A 10,442-nucleotide genomic window follows, 5' to 3' on the forward strand; every position below is an offset into this window, starting at 1 on the left:
GGACTGTCCCTCACATTTTTTCAGATATTTATAGGCAATTTAGGAAAAATAAGTGGGTTGTTTGGCTCTGACCACTCCCCTTCCCTGCCCGCCCCTCCTGTGCAAGATGGATTTCTGGAAGCAACTGAACCAACCCACCCCCTCCAGCCCCCTCACGTCTTGCTAATATGCAACCTATATTAACCACCAGATTACAGCTTGCACAAACAGACTGCTGGAGCAAACCAGGTGTGCCTTGCTAAAAGTGTCCGTAAGAGAAAGAACACACAATGCAAAATCAAAAACCCAGCATATGACTCCTCTGTGTTGCACACCTGCCAACATTTCACAGAGGAAAACTAGGACACATGTGACCAAGCAACATCAAAATGAAGTCGCGGTGGCAAAAGTTAATGGGGAAGAATAGACAAGTGGCAAGAGGCTGCAGCAGTTTGCTTTTGCCCACTCCAACAGGATAGGGCAAACTTCCAAAATAGACCCAGGATAAGCCAGGATAAAATTCTGCATGCCTTGAAGGTGCTTTGAATACATTCACATCATTGACTCCATCTTTATTTGAGCGCAGACATGTGTGAGCAACCAAACTCGCAGAGATGCACATAAATGTGGTCACTGCAGTTAAAGTTGAATCATAGCCCTTTAACTGTGTGCTATGAAGTGGGCACCAGTTGTGCATTCAGCTTCAGAAAGCTGAATAAGGATCACAAAGATCCTAAGCTCATCCTCATGGTAGTAACTCTATTGAACTCACTGGGGCTTACTCCCAGATAAGCATGTTTAGGTCTAGATTGTAACTGTCTTTCACATCCATGAAATTAAGCCACTTACAAACATGGCCAAACATCCCTGCATTGAACCATACAGTTCTGGGCACCCCCATTCCAGACCAAGACCTTTGACCAAGACGATCAAAGGTCTGGAAAGGTCTTATGTGAACTGGATATATTTAGCTTGGAGAAGAGAAGACTGAGAGGTGATACAATACAACTGTCTCTAAATACCTGAAAGGATGTCATGCAGAAGATAGAGCATTTCTCCTTCTTTAGAGACTAGAACATGAACCAATGAATTAAAATCACAAGAAAAGGCATTCTAACTAAACCTTAGGAAGAACTTCTTTACTGTAAGAGCTGTTCAACAGCAGAACAGTCTCCTAGGTCTTTAAAAAGAGGTTGGATGGCCATCTTTTGGCAGTGCTTTAGTTGTGCATGCCCACATGGCAGGAGGTTGAACTAGATGTCCCTTGTGCTGCTAGGCTGCATCAATAGAAGTATATCGTTAGATTGAGGGAAGTAATAGTGCCACCCTATTCTGCTTTGGTCAGACCTCACCTGGAATACTGTGTCCCATTCTGGGCCCCACAATTCAAAAAGGACATTGAGAAACTGGATCATGTCCAAAGGAGGGTGACTAAAATGGTGAAGGGTCTGGAAACCATGCCCTATGAGGAACGACTTAGGGAGCTGGGGATGTTTAGCCTGGAGAAGAGAAAGTTAAGGGGTGGTGTGAGAGCCTTGTTTAAATATTTGAAGGGGTGTAATATTGAGGATGGAGCAAGCTTGTTTTCTGCAGCTACAGAGACTGGGATACAGATCAGTGGATACAAACTACAGGAAAAGAGATTCCACCTCAATGTTAGGAAGAACTTGACTGTGAGAGCTATTTGACAGTGAAAGACACTGGCTTGGATTGTGGTAGAATCTCCTCCTTTGGAGTTTTTTAAACAGAGACCAGATAGCCATCTGTCGGGTGCTTTGATTGTGAGTTACATGGCAGGGGTTTGGACTGGATGGCCCTTGCGTGGCCTCTTCCAACTATCGGATTATATGCCTTCCAATTGTATATCTAATAATAATAATAATAAATTTATATTTTATACCGCCCTCCAGATCAGGGCGGTTCACAGCAAAATATCAAAAACAATTAAGAATACATAAAAAACCCCTCTCACTGACCCCTCCCCCCTGGTAAAAAGCCCACCACAGCGGCAAGACAGTCCTCCGCAGTTTCTGGGGAGCTTCTTCCCAGGTGACATGGGGGGGGGGCAGCGGTCAGAAGTAGTCCCCACCAGCTCTCAGGCAGTCCCGATGTTGCTGGGTCTGCCTGATGGCTCCCCTGAGGCCATATGACAGTTGAAAGGGAGGGGCCTCTTCCTTCAGGCAGTCCCCGATGTTGCTGGGTCTGCCTGATGGCTCCCTCTGAGGCTGAGATGACAGTTGAAGAGGGAGGGCCTCTCCTTCAGGCAGTCCTCGATGTTGCGGGTCTGCCGATGGCTCCCTCTGAGGCCGAGATGACAGTTGAAGAGGGAGGGGCCACTTCCTTCAGGCAGTCCTCGATGTTGCTGGGTCGCCTGATGGCCCCTCTGAGCCGAGATGACAGTTGAAGAGGGAGGGCCTCTTCCTTCAGGCAGTCCCGATGTTGCTGGGTCTGCCTGATGGCTCCCCTGAGGCTGAGATGACAGTTGAAGAGGGAGGGGCCTCTCCTTCAGGCAGACCCCGATGTTGCGGGTCTGCCTGATGGCTCCCTCTGAGGCCGAGATGACAGTTGAAGAGGGAGGGGCCACTTCCTTCAGGCAGTCCTCGATGTTGCTGGGTCTGCCTGATGGCTCCCTCTGAGGCCGAGATGACAGTTGAAGAGGGAGGGGCCCTTCCTTCAGGCAGTCCTCGATGTTGCTGGGTCTGCCTGATGGCTCCCTCTGAGGCCGAGATGACAGTTGAAGAGGAGGGGCCTCTTCCTTCAGGCAGTCCCCGATGTTGCTGGGTCTGCCTGATGGCTCCCTCTGAGGCCGAGATGACAGTTGAAGAGGGAGGGGCCTCTTCCTCAGGCAGTCCCGATGTTGCTGGGTCTGCCTGATGGCTCCCTCTGAGGCCGAGATGACAGTGAAGAGGGAGGGGCCTCTTCCTTCAGGCAGTCCCCGATGTTGCTGGGTCTGCCTGATGGCTCCCTCTGAGGCCGAGATGACATTGAAGAGGGAGGGGCCTCTTCCTTCAGGCAGTCCCCGATGTTGCTGGGTCTGCCTGATGCTCCCTCTGAGGCCGAGATGACAGTTGAAGAGGGAGGGGCCTCTTCCTCAGGCAGTCCTCGATGTTGCTGGTGCTGCGCCTGATGGCTCCCTCTGAGGCCGAGATGACAGTTGAAGAGGGAGGGCCTCTTCCTTCAGGCAGTCCCCGATGTGCTGGGTCTGCCTGATGGCTCCCTCTGAGGCCGAGATGACAATTGAAGAGGGAGGGGCCTCTTCCTTCAGGCAGTCCTCGATGGTGCTGGTGTCTGCCTGATGGCTCCCTCTCTATATCTATGGTGGCTTGCCTCAGAATTTTGGTGATGTGAGTCAAGAAACAAGACATTGGCAAAATATATTTCAATAATGTAAAACCAAGCAAAGGCACAAAGCTGGAAGCTCAGCTGACAGGTTCCTATCAGTTACTGCCTCCTGGGGTCACGTGGCATTTTGGGTTGCAATAGCAGCATTAACCTTCTTCGCTTCCTAGTTAACAACTTGCGTTTCACAATAATGTCTTACCCTGCCATGGGAAAGGACACTTCACAGCCTTTGCCCTAAGCTATACTGCGGAGCCATTGTGTGACCCTGGACAAGACTTAAAGTGTCTTTTGCCTTCAGGAAGACAAGCCTAAACAAAACAAGAAGGAAAAGTGCTGGAAAGTCTATAATTATGGTAATACAGCCAAGCTTGGAAATATTAGTTTTTGAGGAGCATACGGTAATTCCCAGAATTCTCCAGCCAGCAAATGACTGGGGTCATTCTTGGTGGGCTCCAAAGATACAGTATAAACATGCTCATTCCCACCAATGTGTTCATAGCCCATTTTTCTTTCTAAAAAATTCTTTAAAAGCATCATCAAATTTTCACTTTAAACACATGAAACCATGTACATTTAGGCTGTGTGAAATGATGTTGTAATTTTAATTTTGCTTGTTGTTTGATGTCACAACTATCGCCGTTACATTCAGTGAAAATATACAGTATACTGTACGGGAATTGTGATGTATAAGTAACATTAGTACCAAAAACATGACTAAGGGTTCTGTACGGTGTGGTCAATGGGGTGGGTGACACCATGAGTTACCACACTGGGTGACGCCACTGGGTCCTCCAGCGCAGATGTTGACTATAGAGTTGTGCTGGAGGACCTAGAGATTCCTAGAGATGTGTTCTATCATGTAAAAAACATACGTGGTTTTTTTTTTTTAAGTTGTTGTTTCCCACTTTCACAGGCATCCTGTACCCAGTGGCATCATTAGGGGGTGCAGGGATACGGACCACACCGAGTGCCACCCGAGTGCCGGGGGGGGGGGACTGCCTTCGGAGTCTGGCGGGCCAGAAGGCTAGTGGCGAGGGGGAGGTCGTTGCCTTCCAAGACCAACACAGACTCAGAAGGCCTATGGTGGGAGGTCACTACCTTCAGAGTCCAGCATGGCAGTGGGGTTACTTTCTGAGTCTGCTCCACTGGGGGGGCTGCATAGGGGAGGCAAGGCAGTTCATTCCCCCCTGCATTGGGTGACACCAATCCTAGTGATGCCACTGTCTGTACCCCTAACCCCAGAGAATGCAGCAGGCCCACTGTAATATGATCCCAAGTGTTTAGAATCATAGGGGATTATCACACGGAGGTGTTTACCATGCTTAAACTGCCAGCAAAACGCTCCAGAAGCATGGAGGTGTGATAGCCGGTTGCACTTCTGAAGCATCACTAACGCATCCCCTCTCTTTTCTTGTTGACAAAGCAGCCATTTCTTCAATAATGGGAACGTCCGTTATGAAGAAATAGCTGTTCTGTGGACGCTTTGCTGATGGGAGAGGAGAGGTGATGCTTCAGTGGTACTTCAGAAGCATGACTGACTATCACACCTTTGTGCTTCTGGAGCATTTTGCCGGTGATTTAAACATGGTAAGCCTCCGTGTGATAATCTCCATAGAGCTGGAAAAGACTTCAAGGGCCATGAAGTCCAACCCCATTCTGCCATGCAGGAATACACAGTGAAAGCACCCCGACAGAGTCTTTAAAAAGAAAGAAAACCTCAGTTCAAATTTTTAAAAAAGAAAACCACCTCCTTGGCTAGTTTTAAAGCTGAGTTGAAGACGGTTTTGTTCAGGGAAGTGTTCCAGATCACCACCTGATTCACCAGTTGGTAACACCTTCCTTGTGCTTGTACCCTTTTATAATTCTCAGTATTTTGTTATGTGATGCCTGAATTTTATAACTTTGCTTGGTCTGTAGAGTGTACGCCGTCTGGCAGGTTTTATGTCTCTTTTTGTCTCCTGTACGTAAAGTGCTGTGTAAAATTTTACAGCGCTATATAAATAAATGTTAATTGATTGATTGATTAATTATAAGGGGCTTATTGGGCTAAACACCCAGTTGGGTGAGGCACTCTGGTGTGGGATCCTCAAGAGGTGAGCTGGTTCACAACCCACTTTTGCCTGGGTCAGCTGCTATCGCTTGCCAGAGTCGCCCACTCCAGAGAGAGTTGGGAATGCGATGCCAAGGGAGTCTTGGGTCATGCTTGAAAGGCTCCAGAGATATAAACATGGCAATTCCCGCCAATGTCCTCATGGCCCATTAACTCTGATGATGAGGTCACAGACCATGAATTGCTCAAGGGCTCTCTGCTCACCCAGAACCAATGCCTGGACTCCATCTTGCAAAGTGAAAAAAAGGGCATGGTGTCACTATCCGATGCAAGCTGGCACCATTGATAACAGTTCTACCTGGTGAACAGGTGACGCAGGCAGGTGCCACTGCGCCCTCTTGATAACAGAAGACCATGCAAGATTTAGAAAGACGGAAGCAGATATTATCTCACTCCCACCTAAGAGGTGAATTCCAGCTTTCGTTCTTGTTCAAAGCTCATAAAAGGGAGCCTCATATAACGCTCATAGAAGGGATATTTTTTCCATGAGAATGGAATTTTCCAAGATTTTGTCTGCAATTCTGGATGCCAAAAATACATGCTGTCCAACAATCCTAGAATAGATGAATAAACAATAAAGGCAATAGTTTCTCTGAGGTTATACAAAAAGCCTTGCATCCTCTGATGAGTAACTACAAGCAATCCTGAGACATCAGTAGATCTAGAACATTTTAAAAATAATTTATTGATTTCATTGTTATGCCGCCTTTCTCCCAGGGACCTGAGGTGATTCACAAGATAAAATGTTTTACAAACTTTACAATGAGAATTTTAAGACAATTAAAATTATCTAGTTAAAACAGTAAAAAAATTAACATGAAAACATACCAAAGACAAATAGATAACTAAAACACACACCCCATATGAAAAAAACCACAGCCTGTCATGATTGCATCAGTCTGGTGTATACAGCAGGTCTAATATCACATCTGTTGCAAAGCTTGGGAAATTTGTTTCTTGGACACTACAACACCCAGAATCCCCCGTTAAAGGATTTGGGGAGCTGCAATCCCCAAAGAAACCATTATCTGGGTCTGGACTTTCTTATGTTTTAGAGATAAACCAGAAAAACTTAGGAGTACTGGCTCACATAAGCTCCTCATCTGCAAACATCCCTCCTCTTATCTTTCCACTCTGCCAAATTTGTTGACTTTATAGGTACAAAGTAAGAACCATTTTGTTTTCTGGAGCTGTAAATGGCTTTAAAGTGATTTCCCAAAATATTTTGCTGTCTCCTCCAGTTCTGAGTAAAAGGCTCTTATAAAAGGTGATAGAATTTGGATTTAAAAAAACAACAGGTCAATCGAAGGATTGAAAATTACTTGATATGAATTGCACTGAAGGTAATACCCAAGACTGCACCACCAGTTTTTCCAGGTGGGGAAAGATCTGCTTCATAACAGAAGTAGGAATGCAATCCTCCAGATGTTTTTGGACTATAACTCCCAGCATCCCCCACCATTAGCTAGGGCTGATAGGAGTTGTAGTCCAACACTACATGTGGCGGATCACAGGATTCGTACTTTTGCCTTATGCACAGCCAAATGTCCTTCTTCGTGGACAACCATGTGTACATGTTTCGTATGGTTTTGTATGTTAATTTTATATTGTTTTATACTGTTTTGACTAGATGATTTTAATTGTTTTTAAAAAACATTATTGTAAAGTTTTAAAAATGTTTTTATCTTGTGATAAAAACCCACCTTGTGTCCCTGTCTGGCAGAAAGATGGGATAAAAATGAGGGGGGAAATCCCTCTCAGCTCTTCCCTCTTAGCCATTTTCAAATTCAGGCCATGGGTAGCCAAAAAGCACTTGAAAAGTACTGTGCCCATTTCTGGATACCATGGTTTAGAAGATTATCATATGGGGTTAAAAGCATTAAGGAAGTGTATTGTTACCATCATTCTTGTTTGAGTGGGAAAAGATTTTCACACAATGTCATCCTCCTATCATTCTTGTAACGTCCTGGAAGCATCATGCTATTGGAATAACCCATTACTGATAGAAAAGCGTGAATGGCTTTCCGATCACAGTTCATTTGCGCTATTGCAGAACATATGAAAAGCAATTACAATTCGATACCAATATATAGACAATTTGAGCAAGGATTGAGATCATGGTCTCCTGGGCTCCAACACTCAAACCACTGTACCACTCTGGCAGTCTCCTTTGCTCGAGGTTTTTAAAAGGAGGAAATATCTATTTGCAGAATATCTGTTTGCAGACCCAGCAGTGAATGTAGAGCTTTGCATTTAGCTAGAATCAACAGGACCAGACCACATTTTATTGAGATGGAAGAGCCAACTATTTTATTGGCTAGAGCTGAATAGCTTGGCCAGTGTGACTAGAGCTCTTCCTTTTCCATGACCTATTCTGCATTTCAGCCTTCTGTCCAGGAGAAATAGTAAAATGTCCTTGACTTAGAGCATGACTAAGAAGCATGGATTTATATTTACAGGTATAAGGCTGTTTTTAGCTTTAATTTTTGGAACGGCCTACATTTTTCTGGAATGCCCTACATTTTGCAGTGCCTTGCCCTCCTTTGCAGTTAGGAGATCTGGTTACCATGAGCCTGGTCCACCACATGGGTCCACATCCAGGCATTGGTCAACCCATCTGCCAACTACAGGAAACACATTTGCCAAGCATGTCTTCTGGCTTGTGCTGAAATGACAGATAAAGGAATCCATATGGGTGGAAGCTATTGGGTGGTTCCCCTGCCCTCTATAAGTGAAGCAGAGCCATCTGTTCCCATTATCTGGTTGTCTACACACACACACACACACACACACACACACACACACACACACACCAAGATCCCATAAGGGATCCTGTCATAATGGGTATTGTAGGTATAATGGGCACACAGATCCCATCTACTGGACCTTATGGGTCAGGAATGGACCCGAGTGGAGCTTCATTTGTTCCTCAGCCAAGTTGCTTCTGTTTAGCTGGGCTTCCTGGTCCATATCAGAGCTTAGGAAAATTACATGGCCTTCCTAGAAAGCCCTGGAACATGGGACTTGATACCAACCCCTGCTGTGCCCGCAACCACAAACTGGCACTCATGGTAAGTTAGGCAACACATTTGTCAAGTATTCTTGAGCTGTAGGTTCCATGACTGGCAGGAAGTTGGTCTAGATCAGTGATGCCCAACCTTTGGTCCTCCATTTGCTTTGGGCTTCAGATCCCAGAAGCCCCAACCAACTTGGCCAACAGTCAAGAATTATGGGAGCGAAAGTCCAAAACAAATGGAGGATGTAGGGCTGGGAACCACTGCTGTAGATGTCCCTTGGGGACCCTTCCAACTCTCCAAAGCTCTGATTCCATGACATTCTTCCAAGGTGACATTTAAGCCAAATGGTTGGCATTCAGAAAGTTTGTTTGGACTGATTTCACCAAGCTGATTGAAGAGTTAATAGGTGACCAGGCTCTTGCATAACCTGGCGCGAGGCGGGGGTGTGGGCAGGTGGGTGGGAGAATGCCAGAGGATTGCCTTCATGCCCTCCAGGTGGCTTTCCAAATTAATGAACTGGATACCAGCGGCAGTGGTGCTGGTAGTGGCGTCACAGAGTTAGGCAAAGTCATGAACCGTTCAGTTGAACATGAATGGCCTCAGGTGTTGCAAAGCTTTTCTAATGCAAGGAGAAAATTCTTAGATGGGACATTGAGCCTCCTAGTTTTTTCCACTGAGGTGGTTCTCAGAAGGTCTATTGCATTCAAACCTTAATTCTTTCTTTTAAAAAAATGATGTGCCTGGTTTACTTCCTTATGCATTAAAGAGTTCTCAGTAAGGCCATAGAAGGCACTTCTTTGCAACAAGTTTTCATTTCTTTCGTGGTTGGATTTCTAATCATATTAACTGCTGGCAGTATCATGAATGGAGAATCCAGTGTGTACCAGCAAATGCTGGAAGGGTTCAGCATGATTGTTCTTGTTGCATGCTTTCAAGCTATTTCAGACTCATGACGACCCTAAGGCAAACCTGTCATGGGGTTTTCTTGACAAGATTTAATCAGAGAGCTTTGCCATTGCCTTCCTCTGAAGTTGACAGAGTATGATGTGCTTGAGGTCACCATTGGGTTTCCATAGTCAAGTGGAGATTCGAATCCTGGTCCTAGTCCAATACTCAGACCACTACACCATGCTGGCTTTCAGTTGGGTGTGATAAGTGAATAGAAAACAAAACCCAGATAAGAAGTAAATAGGTTTAATGCAAAGTAATTTCAATTCTTGAAAAGGTTGAACGATGTCACATTTTACTCAAGCTCAAAATTAAGAAGAAAATGTTGACATTGTTCAAATGATTCCTACTAAGTTATCACCCAGGACGAATCCCGTGCAGAAACTAAATTTAAACTGAAAACAACCCGCATTTGCAGGATGTTTTTCAGACAATGTTTGGGTGAAAGAGAAATAACACAAAAATAACCCGGATGCAAAGTCGTCAAAACCAGCTCCTTTTTACTTTCTCTAAATTCTGAAAGTACACAAGAGCTTTCCATTCGGATTATTTTTGCGTAATTTCTCTTTCACACCAACACATCTGACAAACAACACCCGGATTTTAAAATCCCATTTGTGCATGGCGTTTTACCAATTTGCCCTCTGTGTGATAAACTCCCTAGAAGGAGGGAGTTTGTTTCTTGGTGCTTCATGAGATGGCATGGGCTCCAGCTTTTCTCTTAATAGCTTACTCCCGAACTGTCCTGATTTGGGAGAGTCAATCCCAACTAATCCCATGTCATCCCATTTTTTCAGCTGCTTTTCTCTCTCCCATTTTCCATCCTTGATCCTCATCTAACTTGAGTTGCTGCAAACTGAGTTCAAAATGCAAAGGTAGTTTGCACTCAGTTAACTCAGTGGGAGGAAGAGAAGATGAGGGGGGAGATGCTTGCCATTTCCTGCAGCCTCAGGCAAAAGCAAACTGCTGCAGCCTCTCCTACCTTGTGTGCTTGTCCTCTTTAATAACATTTCAAAGATGAAAACCAAGACACATTGAGCCAACAG

General features: G+C 45.2%; 1 protein-coding gene across 1 annotated transcript in view; it reads left to right on the plus strand.

Annotated features, from left to right (window-relative positions):
- The window catches only part of ARMC9 (armadillo repeat containing 9), a 1,183,007-nt gene that overhangs the window by 498,599 nt on the left and 673,966 nt on the right, over positions 1-10,442 (plus strand). The window lies entirely within an intron of this gene.

The sequence above is a fragment of the Sceloporus undulatus genome, chromosome 3 (assembly GCF_019175285.1).
Source record: "Sceloporus undulatus isolate JIND9_A2432 ecotype Alabama chromosome 3, SceUnd_v1.1, whole genome shotgun sequence".
Taxonomy (NCBI): Eukaryota; Metazoa; Chordata; class Lepidosauria; order Squamata; family Phrynosomatidae; genus Sceloporus; species Sceloporus undulatus.